This window comes from Parus major, chromosome 1, assembly GCF_001522545.3.
Source record: "Parus major isolate Abel chromosome 1, Parus_major1.1, whole genome shotgun sequence".
Taxonomy (NCBI): Eukaryota; Metazoa; Chordata; class Aves; order Passeriformes; family Paridae; genus Parus; species Parus major.
In genome coordinates this window covers 101,824,945-101,845,319 of record NC_031768.1, presented here as the reverse complement: position 1 = coordinate 101,845,319, position 20,375 = coordinate 101,824,945, and the positions used below count along the sequence as shown (strand labels likewise).

The following is a 20,375-nucleotide window of genomic DNA, read 5'->3' as shown; positions in this document are numbered from 1 at the left end:
CAAAGAGATGAGCACAAATCTTTGGGGAGAATTCATTCTTTATACAAACCAAAGGTGTATTTTTTTATTTTTTTTTTTCTTTACAACCTGTTACATTTCTCTGCATTTCACTCCAGATCCATGGGGACCCATTTGCTGTAGCCTGTTTTGTCTGGCTGCTCTTCTTAGAGCTTTTCTCAGTGGTAGCACACAGTCATCTTTCTTACAGATGTGGTATTAGCTACAAAAAGGCACATAGTTAGATGTGGCAAATTCTAGTCTATCACCTGAATCTCTTTTTTAGGAAGAAATAATGACTTTTATATACATGCAGTGCAGTATATGGACAGTTCTATCTCTGTGTCATCCTGTTGCATTCAAATTCACATCACTATTATATAACAGTAAGAGGTCTCTAGTCTCTCCCTGTTGCCAAGTTGTTTTTTCCCAAAATACTGTCTGCCTTTGAAATGGTAATCATAACATATTCATGAGATAGATGAGAGAAAAGTTCTATTACAGACAATTAGTACAAAGACATATTCTAACGAAAATCCTTGCCCAGGAGAAAAGCAATGGGTGATGTTCCCAAAAAGCTATGACTGAAATCTTCATTTGTCCTTCTTTTCCCCATTCTTTGATCATTGTAGCCATTTACAATGTTAATATTTTAGTTATAATTTTTGTTCATATTTGTTCACATGAAAAGGAAGAGATACAATCTCCTCCATTACAAATGTGTATTTCTGGATTGATTTTCCTCAGAAAATAATTTTAATTCTTTTTAGAAAGGGAAGAAGAATGGGATTTAGGTTTCTGCATTGAGGAAAGAAATGTAAGGTACTGAGTTATAAATTAGCCTAATTTGATTTAAGCAGAACAGATTTTAAGAGTGGAAATTAGGACCAGGCATCTTTTTTCTTCCTCAGATGTAATGTAAGATGAAAATGATAAATATTAAAAAAGATCTAATATGATACAACAGTGATGGTGACAAAATTGTTCTTTAGTCATGATGCTTATTATTACACATGGCTTTAATATCAGAGGGGAAAAACCCCTCCTGGTTATTTTACTAATTTTTCAGGTTCCAGAAAATGAACCATAACTGTTGTTACTCAACCTGTTTCTCTTCATGGGAAACCTTGAGCACTTCAATCAATTTCCTTCAAATACCAGTTTTTAAATCTGCAAAAACACATTTCTCTACCTCAGAGCAAAGAGCTGGACTTAGGAAAGATCACCTCCCCAGCTCCAAAAAGATTATTTTGGGAATTTTATTGTTTTAAATCCTGGACAATGTTTAAAATGAAAGTGCTTTGAGCAATGTTATTAACAAGATCACTACAGAGATACCAGAGTGGGAAGGACTGGAAGAACTGTGTGCAATACTGGGTTGTGTTAGTGTCTACCTGACTGCAGCTATGACTCAATTTATAAAGGCAAAATTACTCATCCCATAGCAATATGTTTGGCACAAGAACAAGGAATTCATGCTCCTGTAACCAAATGCACTAGCGAGCAGCAGAGGCATTGGGAAGGCTTGTCTGAGTGATTTTTGCTTGGCTTCACTTTAGCACCCATCTCCAGCTCCTGCTGAGCCCGTACTAAATGGAGCAAAAAATTGTACCTATTTTAAAGGAGGTGAGTTTTCACAGCTCCCTGGTCATTTCTAATAAGCTGTGTCTGCAGCGAGTCCCTTCTGAGTCTGGCACAGCTGCTGTCAGCTCTTCTACCAAAAACTAGTAGCCTATGACTGAAAATGTGTAAAATGAATTATTGCTGGGGTTTTTTCTTGGTTTCCCTTGCTTGATGCAAAGCCCACCATAGGCCCCTTTATTCTTTGCAAGAATGGAGATTAATCATTTTTATAATGGAAGGCAGACTTGAATGACCTCCCTCTGAGAGGAGCGAAGGCGACTGCGGAGGGGGCTACAGGAGTGGTGGGCAGGTGGTCTTGGTTTTTCTCCTGTTGCTATTTGCTTTTGTATTATGAAGGCTGTATTTGGGACTGTGCATGGCAAATCTCATCCAGGCTGAACCTCCTGAATATCGAATTGCCTCTGCTGAGGATCAGCATTCAGCACTGCCACCAGCCATTTCACAGCACATTAATTAATCTGCAGAGCCAGTCAACACACCTCGCGATCCTGGCAGTACTGCAGTGGCATGCTTTGGGCCATCTCATCCTGAATGCAGCCTGACATTTCACACCAACACACCAAGAACCCAGACCTCCTGCAGTGCTGATGGATAGTGCAGGACCCAGTAGAGCCTGTTGTGACCAAGGCAACTCCTTGTGGAACCTCAGAAAGCCTTTTGTAAATGTGGTATGCAGTTCCTGCCAGCTTTCTTCCTGTTGCCTGGTTGGCTTTAGCTGCTGCCAAAGGGCAAAGAATCCAGGACCAGCTTGTCAGCAGGCAGCTGAAGGTGTTCTCTGTATTTGCCATACATGTGCATTACTTGGGGTCATAGAATGCTGTAGGGTTGGAGGGGACTTTAGAGACCATCTCATTCCAAACCCCCTGCCATAGGCAGGGACATCTTCCACTAGAACCAGGTCTCTCCAAGACCTGTCCAACCTGGCCGTGAAAATTCCAGGGATAGGGCAGCCACAGCTCTTCTGGGCAACCTGTGCCAGGGCCTCACCACCCTTACAGGGAAGAATTTCTTCCTAACATTTAATCCAAAATTACTCCTTTTTAGTTTAAAATAATTTCCCTCTTTCCTATCACTTTATGCCCATATCAAAAAGCTGCTGTCCCTCTTTTATAAGCCCCACTTCATCACTGGAAGCTCTAAGCTCTCCCTGGCACCTTCTCTTCTCTGGGCTGAACACCCCCAGCTCACCCAGCTCCAGAGCAGAGGTGCTCCAGCCCTTGGAGCATATCTGTGTCCCTGCTCTGGATCTGCTCTAACATGTCCATCTCATTCTTATGTTGGAGACCCCAGAGCTGGGTGCAGAACTCCAGGCAGGGTCTCATGAGGGCAGAGTAAAGGGAAAGATTCACCTTCTTTGACCTTCTGAGCCACCTCTCTTTTGGTGCAACTCAAACCTATCAGTGCACCATTCCCAGAGCTGCTGCAATACTGGGGCAATGCACGAAGCAGAGAGAGCAAGATCCAGCTCCAACTCCCATGCCCCAAAATCTGTTTAATATAAAATCCTCTCATCAAGGGCATATTGGATATTAAATTTTTATGATCAGATACTGTGACAGCTACAGCTGGTCTGTAAGCTGCACAGGTAAATTTGCCATAACACCATGCTAACTTGGCCAGCCTAAGTTTGTTAGAGGAGTAAATACATCCCCAGGTAAGGATCTCCAGACAAGGATAGACTGGTTTTGAACTCAAACAGGGGACCCCAATCAATCCCATTCAGTCATAAATGCAGACATATCATTGGCCAGTGAGCTGGGCAGTGCTGTGAGATGTTGCACAGTGATTCGTGTCATTATGGAAACACACCATGGGATCAGTATAAACAGGAATACTGATATTAAAGTAAAACATGGACATGAGACAGAGGAAAATACAAGATTTCATTATTTTTGTTTAAATCCCTTTTCTGTGAATTGCTAGCTTTTGCTGTTATGTATTTTTGCCACTATGTAATGGCTTTAATTATGAATTGTACCCACTATTTATGTGTAAGCAGCAGGCTTGTGTGAACATGTAAAAACTTTTTGCTGCTGTTACCTGCTTGCTTGTAACCTGGCCACATGTTGGAGCTCTGTCCAGACCTGGTGGGGGCTCACAGCCACTGCTGCTGGGGAGATAGCCAACATGTTTGGGCTCACCTGGACTTGTACCCCAGCACAGAAGGCATGACACAGCCCAAGAAGAAACTGCCTATAAAAGAGGCAGTGACCAGGGGTTAAAGTGGATGTGTTGGTGGAGCGGAGACTCCCCGCGTGCACCGCGCTGCTTGCTTGTCCCTTGTCCCTAATGAATTAATAAATTGTGCTGAGCTATTTGTAACAGTGCTAAGAACCCAACCAATCATGTATGTAAGCATGGGAAATTCAAAGCCCCTGTAAAAGAGGGTGCTCAATGATGAAGTTTGGCTGTTGTCCCATGAACTTCGGTGTATTCTGCCACTTGCCTGTCTCCAACATCAGCGACAAGAAACTACACTTGGCTAGCCCCAGCAGACCAAATCTGTCCTTTCTTTTTGCATGGTTCCCTCAAAGAGTGGATAGAGGCATGCAGGTGACCCAGCTGGTGACAGTACTTATCACTGTATTGTTATTTCTTAGCCTGGAGCTTGTGAAAGGAAAAAGCTACAGTAAAGACACTTCAGTTCTCCTACTGCTTATATTTGGGACTGTTCATACAATGTCAAATTCTGTCCCTTGCTGGGATGGGACCAATTAATGAGAAATTTTGGATGCAACTCAAGCAGCATTTTGGCCTTTCTTGCCCCAGACTAAGATGCTTCCATGACAGCAACATCAGCTGCCTGGAACCAAACTCCCACCTCCAGCAACCAGCAACACAAACTGAAGCAAGTCTCTGGTGCCAACAACATTTAAAGACTCCTTCAGAATATAAAGTACTACATTATCAGCTGTGAGGCACTTGTCATCACTCAAGGTTTGCAGTAGGGTAATTGAGATCCAAGCTTAGAGGCAGATCTTTCACATTCTGTGTGTCAATGACCTCGAGAAATGTGAAGTTTTTAACAGCAGGTAGCAGCTACAGGAGGTCTTTCTGTTAAAATGGAAAATAAAGAAGGTACAGGAGGAGTGAAATTATTGCTCTGAAATGGACTGCCTCCATTCACATACTGGCTGATTGCATACATCCATATTCTGCAGTGCCAGCTCCTTCTCCTGATACAGTTGTATTTCCATTTGGCTTTGCTCCAAAATCAAAGTGTAAAGTGTAAATCAGCCAGAGTCTGGCACAGTGCTGGTGTCAGGTATCAGCCTGGTGCTTGGTTTCAGCCCAACTCCTCAAAGTTTACCATAAATAAAGACATAGGGAGGCAGCAGGTGGGTATCATTTCTTCCCCAGACCCTTGGGACCTACCTGGGACTCTTGTGAGAGGGTCTTCAATTATTGTTGGAAAAACCCTCCATATATAAGTACAATAATTTAAATAAGTAACTAGCTGGAAAATGTGAGAAGACACACAGTCAAGATAGCAATGCTCAAAGGTAATCTAAAGCACAATTAAAATGTGCTAGAGTTTTTGTGTTTTGTTTGTTGATTTGTTCTGTGCCAGTCTGGGATTGGATGGGAGGCTTATTCCATAGGGGAAACCCAGAGTATTACTCAAGTCTGGGAGGTCAAAAGGTGTATGATGAGTTTCTCTTTTCTGCTCTCTCTTTCTCCTTCACACTGTCTTTTTCTCTAAGAAATAAAAGAGCTTGATGAACAACACCTCTTTCCTTCTCCATGAAGCTATCATGCTATCCATTTCCCACCAGTGATAAACTCTTTTTTTATATATATAGGAAATTAGAAGAGAAGAACTCAGAACAGTTGAATAGAAGCAAACAAAAAAAGAGTAGATTTTCTTTTTTCATTGAAAAGATGTTTTTAATCCCCCTAAAAAGGTCTGATAGCTATTTTACCACCCTCTTTGCAATTAATAAATTTTTTTCCTTTGAGTTAATCAACACACTTTTTTCAACTCTGAGAATTACCTAGCAGAGTATAACCACCACATCATTTTGTTGTTTCTGTGTCTCTGTTGGACACAAAATGATTCACACAGACACAGCTCAATGTGTGATAGGAAAAAGAGAGCAGTTTATTCTGTGGTTTCAGTATTTATAGATTTTCAGCAATGGCCAGGGATTGGATAGTTAGGTTACCACCTTCCCAACCACACTGGTTGTGAGAAACGTCCATCAAAAGACATTTCTTTAATGGAATGTATAAACATCTATGTTTATAGTTACTTCCCTGGGAAAGTGGCTAGAAACTATGAAAACAAGATTAGAAGGTTTAATTCTCAGGGTGACATTTCTGTTCCAAACCTGCAGAAGACCTGTTGTGATGGAAATCTTACCTGCTATTCAGTAGCAGATTGGTGTGTGAAGAAAGTTATCCCCACCACAAACCTAGCCTATCAGGAGCTGCCCTTACAACAGAACTGGGTGTGAAGAGTTCTGTCCTGCTTTGTGCCTCAGATGGGGTAGCAGGTGTGGAGAGCCTCTGTGGTTCACCACCATAGAGATGTACCTGAAAGGTTTTCTGTCTGCTCATGTCGGGGTGTCATAGGTATGGTCTCTGCTCCATCACTCTGCCCATCCAGGACATCCAGGAGAAGTGCATGGTTTAGAAGAAGACGTGCATTCTTCTGTGCATTGAGCACCCATAGCATTGTGGCCTTTCTTCACCCAGGATCATCATTCAGCAGCACTTCCATCTACCCAGTAGCCCATCAGTAATCCCCCGACTGCTCCTGGGGACAACCACCAGGGATGTGCTGCAGGGAAAGGGAGCAATGCTGTTTCCACAGAATCAGCAAATGGTTTGGGTACAAAGAGATCTTCAAGAACATCTTGTTCTAACCACCCTGCCATGGGCAGGGACACCTTTCACTAACCTATGTTGCTCCAAGCCACATTCAACCTGCCCTTGGACACTTTTAGGGATGGGGCAGCCACAGCTTCTCTGGGAAATCTGTGCCAGGACCTCACCATCCTCACAGGGAGGAATTTCTTCCCAATATCCCACCTAACCCTGCCCTCTGGCAGTGGGAAGCCATTCCCCCTTGTTCTGTCACTCCAGGCCCTTGTCCAAAGTCCCTCTCTAGGTCTTGGACCCCTTTAGGCACTGACAGGGGCTCTAAGGCCTGCCTGGAACTTTCTCTTCTCCAGGTTGAGCAGCCCTAGCTATCCCAGTGTTTTAGTGTCATCCCAGTGTCTCTGTAGGGGTAAGGGAAGGCTGCTGGCTACAGTGATTTTCTGGCCTACCAGAAAGTGGATTGGAGATTCATTTCCCACCAAAGAACACTGTGATCCTGTGATCATTTTTGGATACATGTATACAGGTAGATAATGTTTAATTTGGGCCATAGGACTGGTGCACACATCACAATACGCTGCAGAGGGTAATTTATTTGAAGGAGAGAAGTACAATATTGTGTGGAGCAAGGTGAAGGGGCAGAATATGACAGCTGCCTGGTATTCACAGGGTGTTAAAGGCAGGGAAGTTAAAGAATAGGCTGAACTCATTTCCTAGCAGTAGCTGAGGGATAGAGAACTGAATAGCCATAAGATGATGACTTTGCCAGCCACAGGTTTGCATTATTAACTCTTCTGCAGTTGAACTTTCTGGTCTTATATGTGTTTGACACAGATGTAAAAGTTATTGGTTAAACCCACTGAACTCCTCTCTCTATTTCAGCCCTTTGTTGCACTTCAAGAATTTTTTGCCTTGCTCTGTTTATTCAGCCAGCTTCAGTTCTGGATACATTTTCTCTGGTTCTTGACACAAATACATTCCTGTTTAAATGTCAGGACTGACTATTTAGGAGTTTATAACCCTCAGGAAAAAATTCAATATACTATAACATGCCATGACCCTAGCACATTCTTACCATGGCAGTGCATGGTTATACAGATAACAAGAGCATCAGGAAATAAAATAAGCAGCTTTTATGGTACAAAGAAAAGCAGAGATTGTGAAGGGAAGTGAATCTTCAGTCTCCAGTACAAACCTGATATAAAACTGCAATTGCCTTTTTTTACTCTTTTCTTTTTGTGTCATGTAGAAAGATTTCTGAACAGAGAGACCAAAAATTAAAATACTTGCTCTTTCCTTGCAGAAGAGAAAACTCAGAACAGTTGAATAGAAACAAATAAAGAAGAGTAGATTTTCTTTCTCCGTTGAAAAGACATTTGTAATTCCCCCAAAAGGTCTGATGATGAATATTTGTCCATGTCTGCTCTGTGAGTTTAAGTCAATATTTGCTGGAAGTTAGAAAGAGAGTCCTGTTATTGATCTACATTTGCTTATTCTGGGTTTTTTGCAGTTTTTCCAACACATTTGTTCTTTGCCAGACTCTGAGACAGAGCATGGGATTGCTTAAGGCTCTGATCCATTCCTGGCAGCCCCTCTCACTTTAGCTCAGTTTGCATGGCACGGTCATGAGGTCAAAACAGGGTCCTGCTGGGGTAGGGGGGATTGAAATGTGAAGGAGGATTTTAATGAGGACTGTAAAATGGGAGGGACCTCACTATCCCAAAAAGCAAGGGATGAGTGTGACCCACTTGTCTGTGGTGACACCAACAAGTTGTGAAGTGCTTTAAAGGACATTCTTCTCAGCCAACCCCAACACAAGGTCCATACCTTCAGCCAGAAAAATATATATGGCTCCATGGCTATATAAAATATATATATTATATATATAATATATATAGAGAGAGAGCTATAAAGCCTATGGGGTCTAGGCTCTTGTCTCCCAGGAGTGAGAGCTGGAAAAGAACTGGGAGAATTTCAATCCATTTGTCATGCTGAGGCAGAATTGCACATGGTGTATTTTCTGTTGGTCTTATTTTAAAAACATGGGGTTGTTCCTCAAGGTGCTTTTTGGGGGATTCTTTACAGCTTGTCTTGTCAAAGGTTTTGAAAAAGACGAACACAGGGAAGTCAATGACTGGGAAACCAATCAAGCTCCTTATGTGTGGAAACATGAAATTGGACCCACCATGAATGATCCTTTCAGAGACCAAATCCCATTGCCTACAATATCTGTGCTGGGTTTGAAACTAGTAATTTTCTTTAATACTTTTGTGCATGGTCCAACTGTCCCATGTCTCCTTCTGTTTCTTCCTGTTACAGCTTGGCTTTGAGTGCTCCAAGGTCCAGACTGCAGAAGGAAAGACATTGGTTTTTAAGCATTGTAAAGACAAATGTGGCCATGAACATGGTTCCACTCAGCACTGCTGACCCTTCTGAGTGGATGCAGTGGTGGCTATGAAAAGGCTCGGCAGCTGGTAAGGAAAGAAGCCTTCTTTTCTTCTCTGCATGAAGATCTGCACTGCAGATCTATGGCATTCATGCCAAAATCTGTGCCAGGCTGTGTTGGCTTTGGGCAGTAGGGATTTCAGCCTTCAGTCTTTGTTGTTAGTGCTGCATTAGACTCCAGAAGCTGGATCCAGGTTGTATCGGGGTGGAGGACTGGGGACTTATGGTGGTTCACATTGACTGAAAGAAGACACATGGGGATGCCAACAAAAACAAAAAACCAAAACCATACCAAAACCAACCCCCTCGAAAACCCAAAAAACTCAAACCAAAACAAAAAAAAGCAAACAACTTCCTTTCCCTCCCCCCCCTTCAAATTGCCTTACAAGGTCTGCAAATGAAAGCATGACAGGGAAAAAATTACCATCCTGTGGGTTCATTAAGGAATGTAATGGAAAACCAGGGGGATTTGAAAGGACTCTGGGTTTGGCTCCATCCTATTAATCAATAGCTAGTTTTGGCTTCCTGTAGCCTCCTTGACCGCAAAACAACCCAAAGGGGCTTTTCCTCATGCACAAATGTCACTTTGTTCATCAGTCAAAGGCAACTTTCTGTTGTACAGAGCACAGCAAATCCAGAGAGGAGAGCAAAATACAAAATAAAAGAACCAGACAGCAAGAATGGGAGGAGGCGAAATGTATTTCCCCCTGGAAATACTCTGAAGAACCAGTCTGAGGCCAGCTTTTCAAAGGGCCACGAGAGCTGGCACTCTGCATTGGGGTTGCATTTCAAAGGTTAAAATGAAAGATTTGAAACTATCAGAAGATGAGCCTTGAGTTTGTGCCAGAATAGTGGTGGAAAATTGTGGCATAACTATTCCTAAAATACCTGGATTTTTTTTTTCCAAACGAAGTTGGATGGATCATTTGGAGAAGCAGACCCATTTTTAGGTGCTTGTCAGCTCTTGAAAGGCGTGACACAATTCCTTGCAAACTGCTTTTCTTTCAAAGGCTTGCATGGGAAAGTTATAAACAGAAAACTTAATTCCAGATCAATGAGTTTCTGCTGATCTTGTGAATGTATTACTTTGTGAGTCCTCTACTCCTGTGGATATATGACTGCTTTTTTTATGTTGATTTGGATCCAGTTTCTGCTGGAAGTGTGTGAGTGTGTCTGAAAAGATCTTTTGGGGGCAGAAGATGTGGGGATGAAAGCCCTTCCTGCAGGAACAGTGAACAGTTATGCTGGTGATTGAATGCATAGCACATCATACACTCAGTTTTGGGATCTCCACTGCGTCATTAAGTGCTGCCCTGTTGGTGTGATTCAAAGCTGAAGCCTTGTCTGCTGCCAGGGGCCACAGCAGGGTCCTGATGAAATCCAAAACTGGGCAATGAAAATTTTGGAAGCCTCAAAATAATGCTCCTGTAAGCCCAGCTGAGCCTGGGCCCAAGCTGATGGAGGCAGAACTACATCCCACTGGAGCTGCCATGGCTTTCTAAGCCCCAGTGTGCAGGTACATGCAGGTGATGTACCAAATAACCCCCTGCAGCATGAATGTGCCAGACTGTTCAGTCTGTGCTTGGTGTCTCACCAGCAGCACATAACAGCTGGTTGGGGTGACACATCAGCCTGATCAGGGTCTCTTGCATATTACTGATTTCTGTAGAAATGTCAAAATTTCTATCCCATGACCTTTCACAGTCTCGGGTCACCCAGCTCCTCTTTGCTGCCCTCACCTGCTCTGTGCTCCATCACCTCTCCTATTCACTTCTGTGCTGGGGAGACACCAGCACATGGTGAGCCTGGGGTGGCATGTCCCCCTGGGGCTTTCCTGGCACCTTCTGATGGTTAAGTGCTTTCCTCTATCCCTTTTGCTTGCAACTGAGGGATTATCTGAATTTCAGGACCTGGTTTTAATTGGGTATGTGAAATAGCCAGGGAGTTGGTGGGGTTTTTTTTGTGGCTGGCATGTTTTAGCAGTCATACTTGATGATCAAAGCATGAGGAGGCAGGCATGGTGGGATTTATATACAGCAGGGCCCTTGCTGACTTCTCCAAACTGAGCCATATAATATATTACTACCTTCCAGCTCTATTATACCTTTACTAACCTTGAGTGCTTGTTTTTCCCTTCTCATTCTCCTCCTTCTCCTCCTCTTCCCGCTTTCCCTTTCCCTTTCCCATTCCCTTTCCCTTTCCCTCTCTCCCCTCTTTTCCCTTCTCCCTCTCCCTACCCACTGGTGGCAAAAATACAAGGTCCAAGCAGGCCATGTAGAAGAGACAGAGCTCTGTTCTCAAAACCACGCTTTAGAGCAGGTGACAGTTGTCACCCAGGTGTAAATCAGGGTTTTCCATCACTAGGGCTGTACAGGTTTGCAGCAGCTCACTCTGTTCCAATTCCAATTTTCTTTCAATGCAATAATGCTCAGGTGTGGTGTGGTACCTCTGAGTATTACACACCCGCAGATGGGGATGAACCTTTCTGTCTCTGAAGCTGACTGGGACAGGGAGATGACTTTTCCTGGGAAGGATATATTAGGGTTCCTTTCATGGCACTTAAGACAGGGGTAAATAAATCAGTTGCAATTCCTGAGGCTTGGACAGACAGGCTTAGTTTAATCTCTACCTCTGAATGGAAGTATTGCCTAATTGGAAGAAGCCTCTGTGTGCTCCAGGACTGGACATATCCTTTCACATATTGTAGCACAAGCCCTGGCAAGGGATGCTCAATCATAACCTAAATAAAATTAAATAATGCAACAGCAAATTCTTGAGGCACAGATAACCAGATTCTGGGGCAGATGAACAGTTGGCTGGGTAGGACCCCATCAAACAAGCTCTCATTCTGCAAGGCTTCTTTATCTTTCAAAAAGTTGGTGTTGTGTGTGAAAGAGGCAGGTCTAGAGTCCCAAGTGCCTGGCATCTGTGTTGGGAAGACAGTTTTCTGACTCTGATGGCTGTTCAAGTGGAAGAGCATGGCACCTCAATATACTTCAAGCCTTGGGGACTCATTTCATGGCTGAGGTAGAAAGGGGAGGGTGGATTCTCAGCTCCTACAGCAAATTTCTTAGCTCTTACCCAATTTTTTTTTGCTTTCCTAGATATCATCAGTTGGCTCTGAACCAAGAGAAGTGGAGAATGATAGGGCCAGTTTTAAAATTAGACGTATAAGGAGTCTTTATCTCCAGCTAGGCTTTATCAGACAGGCAGGCAGGTCTTATCCCACCATGTAATCCCCTCTTGTGGAGGCCCTTGAATGCCAGCAACAACAAAAATGTTCTGTGTAGTTACTGTTCCCTGAGGAAATGTGAACTATCACATGAGGGCTCCCACCCCAGCCCCGACCCACCATCCCTCTTGGTCATTGTCACATTTCCTCAGCGGATAATCGCTCACTTTGCAGTTGTTCCTTAGGAAAAGCTGAAGCATCTTCTTTCTTCACCTGGCTCACTGTCTGCAGGGCTATCCTGCTGGTAGCCTCCTTCAAAGAGCTGGTTAATGTCATCAGGGAGTGTTTCTGCTATAAGAATGCTGGTGCTGTTTCAAGCCTGGCCATATCTGATTCTGAATGTTTTACTTCAGATCAGGTGCTGGAAGTGTTTGATGTGGTCCCAGTCAAATACCAAAATGTATTCTGCAGAGGGATAGGCTGGAAAAGATAAATCCTACCATGAGATGAGGGTTCTGAACTGAAACCTATCTTGGGGTGATTTATGATGATTAGTCTATTTCCTGATCATCTGCTTTATGCCCAAAAATATGTGCTGTATCTTTAAGGTGGGTGGGAGGGAGGAAGGGGAGAATCTTGGGCTTTTCTGTGGGCTTTTCTCAAAGCCTCACTGGCCAGGTGTCCAGCATGCTGTGTGGTCTGGGTATTTGCTTGGCTAGTTTTTTTCCTGACATTTTTTTTGTTAGTTTAGCCAAGAAGTTTGTTTTTCCCTTCGGTGGCCTTGGCGGCAGCAGCAATAGTTCGGTGGCTTTTCAGAGCAAACTGGATGGTTCGGTTTTGGTCCGAGATCAGAGAGGACAACCAGCAGGAGAGGAGTCAGCTGGGACCAGCAGGAAAGGTGAGGGGCCACTCCATTTCGCCTCATGTCTCAGAAAGAGCCAGACAGAGTGAGCACATCAAACCCACCTGTTCCATCTGCTTTGAAGAGGGGAGACTGACATCAGAGATCCACCAGGTTCACATCTGTTTGCCCGAACTGCTGCTTGAATCTCCAGGGTTTTTGTTTGTTTGTTTGTTCTCCCTGAAAGCCCACCCCATTTTCTACCCACCACATGGCAAACTGCTGGTTTTTTGTTTGGTTGGTTTTATTTCCCCTGGAATTTTGGGGTTTTGTTCTGGCGTGCGTGTGTGTGTGGGGATACAGTCTGACCATTCAATATTTAGCATTTATTTACCTTTTCCTGTGCTGTGTGGGCACTCTGTCAGTAAATGGTTGGGTATTTTTCACTTTCATTAGTGTTCACACTAATTAGTATTAGTACACACATTAGTATTCATTTCTTAATGACCAAAAGGGATTGTTGTCTCTTTTCTTAGAGAAAACACTCATTCCAGAGTGTTTTGCTCCTAAACTTGTCTCTTAACTGAGACAAGGCTTCAGACCCTAATGACCTGGGAATAAAAAGGATTTAAGTTTTATGCTTTGCTCTGAGGCATCTAAATAAACTCCTGAAACCAAACAACTCTTCCCCCTTACTTCATTTGCCTTCTCTCAGGACACCTCTAGTTTTGTATCATTAAGCCTTGCACAATTTCTTCTAGCTGGGGTGTCACATACATCCTGTGAGCTTTCTCTAGCCTAGAAAGTGGTGGCTGAAGATGAAAATCAGTGCATTCACAAGCTTGGTTGAGGTTTTTAATTTAACCCTCTCTGGCATCTCCTCTTTCAGATGCTCAGTGTGGGTCAGCAGCCCAGATCCAGGCAAGGACTCAGTGGCTAGACTAGATGATGTGAAGGTTTCCCTCTCTCTCCATTGAAAAATGGGTTATGGTCAGTTTGTTTGCTTACAGAGCATCCCTAGGATTCAGTAACTTGAACTAGCATGTGTCCTACCTGCTCCTCACATTCACACTCCCTCTGCTTCTATATTTTTAATGAGCTCTTGATATTTTTACACTTCCCCTCTCTGTTGCAGAGATGAGTCTGTGATCCACAGCCCGCACACTTGCAGCTAGTGGGACCAATTTCCAGGTGTCCCACAGCAAAAGTGGGGTAGAACCTTTAGGAACTGCATTCACAGACCACCCCTGGCCCAGGGCCCTCAGCACATGTGCCTTGTCAAGTGAGTTGGACATTTCTGGGGGTTCATAAATAGCAGTCAGTGGCTGCCAGAGAAACTGCGATGAGAAATCTTTCTCCCCTCCTGCTACCTTCCACTCCTTGTTGGTATCTGATTGATAAACCAGAAATACTTAAGTATATACACTTAATCCATAATTTCTCTTAATCAGCTTGGATAATGGGTTGTCTCAGCTTGCACTTTTCCTTTTCTTTTTTGAAGTGTGTTGAGTTCTGCTTTTCTCCCACTGTTCATATATTGTTCTCTTTGCCTAGAAGGCTCAAAAATGCCTCCTCCAGGCTTCTTGGGTAATTGTCTCATCAAAGCCCTAAGGAGAACAGGGAGAAAGGAGAGGGAACCTAGCCCATTCTGGCTGCTATAAACAACTCCATCTTCAAAGACCCACTATGGTTTCACCCAGAACCTGAAGACCAAATGTGGTCTCCTCAAACTGTCTCTGCAGTCAGAAGGCTCCTCCAGCTGCTGGAAGCACAGCCTCAGCACTGCAGATAAATGCCTTTACCAGCAGACAACATTTTGGGATGTTCTGACAGACGGGCCAGAAAGCTCAGTTTCCATGTGTGCTCCATCATTCTTCCATCAAGTCCATCCATGGGGGCTCAGCTTCACCATTCATTTCCCTGGGCTGAAATATCTACTCACTTCCTTCTCCCTTATGCCACAGATGAAGAGTAGAAGGATGGGGATCAGAGAAATGCTTTATGTACAGTGTAACCAGTGTGGTTTTAATGGGGAATGTGAAAAGGGTCCTTGATATCCTCTTGGCATAGATCTAGATGAGATGAGGGTTGCTGCCAGCTCCTGAGAGCTTTTTTGTCTTCTTTGAAGTATACATAGCAGTGTTGAAGGGTCCAGCACTGCACTGCAAAGAAGAGGTTATGTCCCTTGCAGGGGCTTTTGGTGCTGGAATAAACCCCAGCAAATACCCAGATGTTTCTGTTTCAAGCTTTTCTAAGTGTATTCAGAAGGGATGGAGAGCTGACCTAAGGTGCACTAGCAGCAGGGAGAGGAGCGATGTTCTTGTGTCAGCATGCAAAAGGAAGGTGTCCTGCATGATCCACGAGGAGCAGGGCAGGGTGCTCTGTACCCATGACCTGCCATACCCTAATCTATCTGTGTGTTTGCAGCTCTGCCAGCTGCAGTATTTACACGACACAGATGGATGCCTGGAGCCAAAGGTACTCCAGCAGCAGGAAGCCACAAGCCACAGATTGGTGTGGGGGGTAAATACCCACAGTTCTCAAGTCCCCACAGAGAGAGGAACAGGCTGCCAGCTGCCATTGCAGTCTCTTTGCTGCCAGGAGGCCTGTATAATTTGAATGCAAATTCCCTGCAGATGAGGTGACATTTTGCTTATGAAAGAACAACTTGAGCATGCAGAGGCAGGAGCCTGGCCCACCCAGGTTAATGGGAGCTGCAGGATGTGCTGGCTTTGTGGCCAAGGGCAGCCTGTTTGCAGAGGGGAGCATTGCTGGCATCTCCTTCAAAAGGATTCCACTGGCTCCAGTCTTCTTTTAATAACCACTTTGAGCTCTAAAGAAGTTAAAAATCTTTGGGCACATTCTGAAATGACACATGGAGCAGAGCAGGGTCCCACTTCCCAGGAGCAAAGCGGTGCTCAGATAGTGTGGGTTTGCTTCATTTCAAGGATGTGTGGCTCACATGGCTCACACCCAAGTGAGACAAAACCAATTATGCAAAATGCATTGGGATAGAAATGAACACAGCACTGAATCATGGCTTTCCCTGCAGTTGATGGTCTGAAGTGTCCCTCAGATTAATTTGCAATGAGCACCACAGTTAATGAAGCCCCTTGCCAGCCCAAATATTTGGTGACTCCAGCTGTCCCAAGCTATTCCACTGACATATTGTCAGCTGGTTTGGACAAAAGGCTCTGTGAAATTTTAACAGGAAAAAAAATCTGCAGTTCTTGACCTTTCTGTTGAGAGTTTCAGCTGAAAATATGCTGCAACTGAAAAGGAGAAGACTCAAAGAATTTTATATTCTCATCCCTCAATATAAATTGCATAGAGCTAACTATGATGAGAGTTTTTAATGTCACAGGAGGGAGAGTGAGTGTAGAATGCTGGACAATGTGGAGCTGCAGAGCTGAGCAGCTGGGACTGAATCTGTTTGGGAGCCTTGCTGTACCCTTAGACTTCATTGCTTTCCCTCTAGAGACATTGATGAAGCATTAGGAAGCCACAAGGTCCAATCCAACTCATTTCAGCCACTCCATGTAGCAAAAATACAGTTCATGGGCCCTTAGTATCCTTCAGTAGCCATGGCCTGATGGTGCATATCATTGCCAAGGCCAGTGGCACTGTGAGCATCTCATACTGGGAGGGCCACTCATGAGAAGGGCACCAGTGGGAGGCAGAAATGGCCCTACAGACATGACAAGGATGCTCTTAAGCAATTGCAGGTGCCCCTGAATGGGTGGAAGTTGTGCAGTCTGCAGCACAGCTGAGCCTGCAACACTTTGCCATCACTTTTGACATAGCCAAAGTTTTCTCCTATATGTCAAATTAATTGTATGTGTCATATCTCCTGCTTCACATCCCTTTTGGACCAAGTCATGCCCAAATCTGGTTGCTGGTCTCAGGCTGAGGGACAACTGAGGCACACAACTCTCCTCCTTAATCTCTGTACTGGGAAGTCTTGTCAAACCAGGACCTAGGATGAAATGAACTTTGTGCTTTGCTTTCAATATCTTGTCGGCTTTTCAGCTGTGAGGGGTGTGTGAAAGGCATAAATCAGGAAACCTCTAATGTTACCAAGTCAAGCTCCCATCTGTCTCCACTGAAAGGAATGACCTCGTGTGATGCAGATGAAACCTGTTTTTAAAGGTCATGCTGATGGCTTGGTTGTGTCTTACAGAGGCCCTGAAGCAGGAGATTTTATAAGTAGAAATCAGTAGGAGCTGTAGATGGAAATTTTCTGACTATGTTGGCCAGAGGGGGAAGGCTGCCTGCACAGCTGATAAATGTGCCATCTGTAAGGGTGTAAATTGTGGCTCCAAGGCGTGACTCTGTAGAAAGCCTGTAACACTTCTGAATACATTACCAGTTATCCTTTCTAAAGGGCAAATCAGTTAATGGTTATGGGAAGAGCTTTTCCCCTCTGCTATGGCTGTGCTCCCTGGGTCTTCTTTGCCTGGTGGTCTTGGGGTGAAGAAACAACCTCATGTCTGGGGAGACTTCTCTAGATTAATTCCACTGTTTATGCTTTGAATGTGATATTCGGTGTATGACTGGTATGTGATGAGAGGAGGAGGAAGAGGAGTGCAGGAGTTCCCACATCCTTAAATTCAAATTAAATTCAAAGACAGGTGAATTGCTCTTTGTCCCAGACCCTGGGCACCAAAATCTGCAGGTCAGAGATTCACCAAGACCTCCATTCCTAGAGACTGTGTCTGTGCTAGGTGTTTAGGTGGCAAACCTGCAGGCATTGAGTAGGAAAATAGTTGGTGATCATCCAGATAAGCTGGTTTACTGACAGACCTGGATGGCTGGAAGAAGAGCAGCTGTGGTTGATCTGGAAGAGCATATTCTTCCACCATCACACCTATTGGAAGAGGCTCTCCCATGGCTGGGATTGTGCAGTATAATCACCATCCTAATGAAATGCTTCTAGGGTAGAAAAATGGCAGCTTATCCACGTGGAAATGCATCCCCATTGAGAATGATGACTGTTACAAAAGACAAAAGTTTGACTGACTTCACCTGACACCAATGAATCTTGAATCCTAAACCATAGGCTGCATTCTGTCCCCTCACCCATCCTACAGCAAATCCCATCTCCCCATGCAAGGTATACAGGATGGGTCTTCTGCTCTTTGCTGATGTCTTTGTCCAGATTGTAGCAACTTCTGCTGTTTCCCTGCTTGTTCTGCCAACCTCTTCAATAACACCTGCTTTCCCCCTACCTTTACACTACCTCTGGGTTTAGCAACAGCTGGAAAAGTAATTCAAATCTCTTTTGCCCACTTCCACCTTCCCAGGTCAGTAATGAACAGTCTCTTATGCCCCAGGTTCATCCCTCAGGCTTTCCCCGCCTTAAGGAAGGGGAGCACAAGCAGACAGCATCACAGGGGGTAAAAGCTGATTTCTTAAATGGAAAGACAAGATGTGCCCCTCTCTTGCATCCCCCCTCAAGTACAGCCTGAATCAGTGTGTGAGAGGACACTGGGTATAAATGCTTGTGGAATCCATCTCAGCTGGTCCAGGGAGGAGTTTCTGGTCCACTGAGCCTGGTAAGCAATGACATCATTTCCATCAGCATTGTCTCTGTGGAGCTACAGTTCATCAGACACCTTGATGGGAAAGTTGTGCATTTCTTTGCAAGAAAAAGCTGAAGAGAATACCTGGGCTGCAATAGTAAACAATATAAGTTACTGTGTGTAGTTCTTTATGATCTATATCTAATGCAAATGCTGTCTGTCTCCAGGGTAATAAAACATCACCCCCAGAGGAAATAATAATAATAATAATTACCTTACCTGTAAAAATTGCCTTAACAATTTCCTGTAGCCTGGTTACAGCTTAATATTAAGGGAGCTATATGGTAGCTGTGCATTTATAAACCAGATTCTTAACACATATATAAGACCTTTCTAAATGTTAATCTGTTAATACTCAGCACTTCAAAAAGGCTTAATTGAGTGGCAAATAATGAGAATTGTCTTTATACCTTTGAGGATGGCCACAGAGGTCATTATTATTTTTAGCAAAGGGTGTGGAACTCAAGCACATGATTCTCATACCACAAGATATCATCGCAGTCACAGGTTTGGTATGTGTAGGCAAGCACATATGCACCTATATTTAATATAACCAACATGGAAATGGGTTATAATGGGAGTGCACCATGATGTACAGATGTGGGTCTGACATGAAGTAACAGAAGTTTTAGGGAATGGATAATCTCCAGACATGCATATGTGTTCATACATATGTGAGGTTGGAGATAAACCTTATACTTTCTCACATCTCACTGTGAATGTAGAAACTGTTCTTCGTAATCAGGTTTGTCAAATTCAGGAGAAAACATGGACTTTCCCTTACATCAGAGGTTTGGAGGCAATGTCAGAGCCATGACTGCAGTGGAAACACAGAAGAAAATGTGACTTAAGGAAATAAATAAGTGCAGCGGATTGTGTCAAATTAATTTCATACACAGTTGTCTTAAAAACAAGCAAGAACAGGTCAGAGCCATTCTGCCTGTAACAGATGTTGAGATTTCTTAACTAGTGGTCAAATCTTTTTGCTGATAACTAGTGGTCAAATCTCTCTGCTGACTGGTGATATTAGACTATTGCTCGTGGGAAGGGTGCTGGTCAAAATCTTCTCCTCACTCATAGCTGGGGGGAAAACAAAAAAGCAGTGGAGGTCATGGGTACTTGGAAAACACAGCCCAACCGTGTCTGATCACTTTCCCTTGTTCTGAATTGCTCATTTTTGGAGCAGCAGAGCAGTGCTGGAAAAGGGGAGGCAACATCTAACCAACGTGACATTGTCCAAGCTGGTTGAAAACTAGATAAAAATTACCCTCATGGCTCTATATTTTGCTTTTCAGAGCAGGTCTTGAAGGAAAAGACAGGGTTTGGAAGAGCAGATTTTACTCTTGTGGTTAACAGGCTAAATAAATAATAAATTCATGGAGGAAATGCTTTACTAATTAAGGCCAAATTGGAAATGACTGGTTTACACTGAAAAGAGCTACTCCAAAAAAAAAGCTGAGCTGCTCTACAGTTACTCACATGAGTAAGCACAGCAAAAACAGTTTAGCCTGGAAAGAGCTAAAGTGCACACAGATAAAATCTCGCTTTGAAAGCAGCAACAAAGGACACATAATTTATATCTCAGTTGGTGACTTCATATGTTTTTCAGAGTTTCTCCAAAATGTATTGGAAATCATAATTCATTTTTAAAATGCATGAAATGAAAATAAAAAATTTCAGGATTTTTTTTTTTTGAGAGAAAGGAACTTCTGTAAAGAGCAGAGGGGCATCAAAAGAGATTTTAATGAGGGGAAACTTCTGTTGACTTGGGAGCTGTGGATCAGGCTGGAGATTGGCGACTAGATTGACAACAATTGTTGGTTAGACATGCAGGAGCTTGAGTAAGTTGGAACTGATCAGGAGCTGACTG

At 43.7% G+C, this 20,375-nt stretch overlaps 1 non-coding gene across 1 annotated transcript; it reads right to left on the bottom strand.

Moving 5' to 3' along the window:
- Positions 1-3,036: 3,036 nt before the first annotated feature.
- LOC117245353 lies at positions 3,037-3,230 on the bottom strand. The gene has a single exon (XR_004499985.1). It is a non-coding gene; the product is annotated as a U2 spliceosomal RNA (small nuclear RNA).
- Between the last annotated feature and the right edge of the window lie 17,145 nt (positions 3,231-20,375).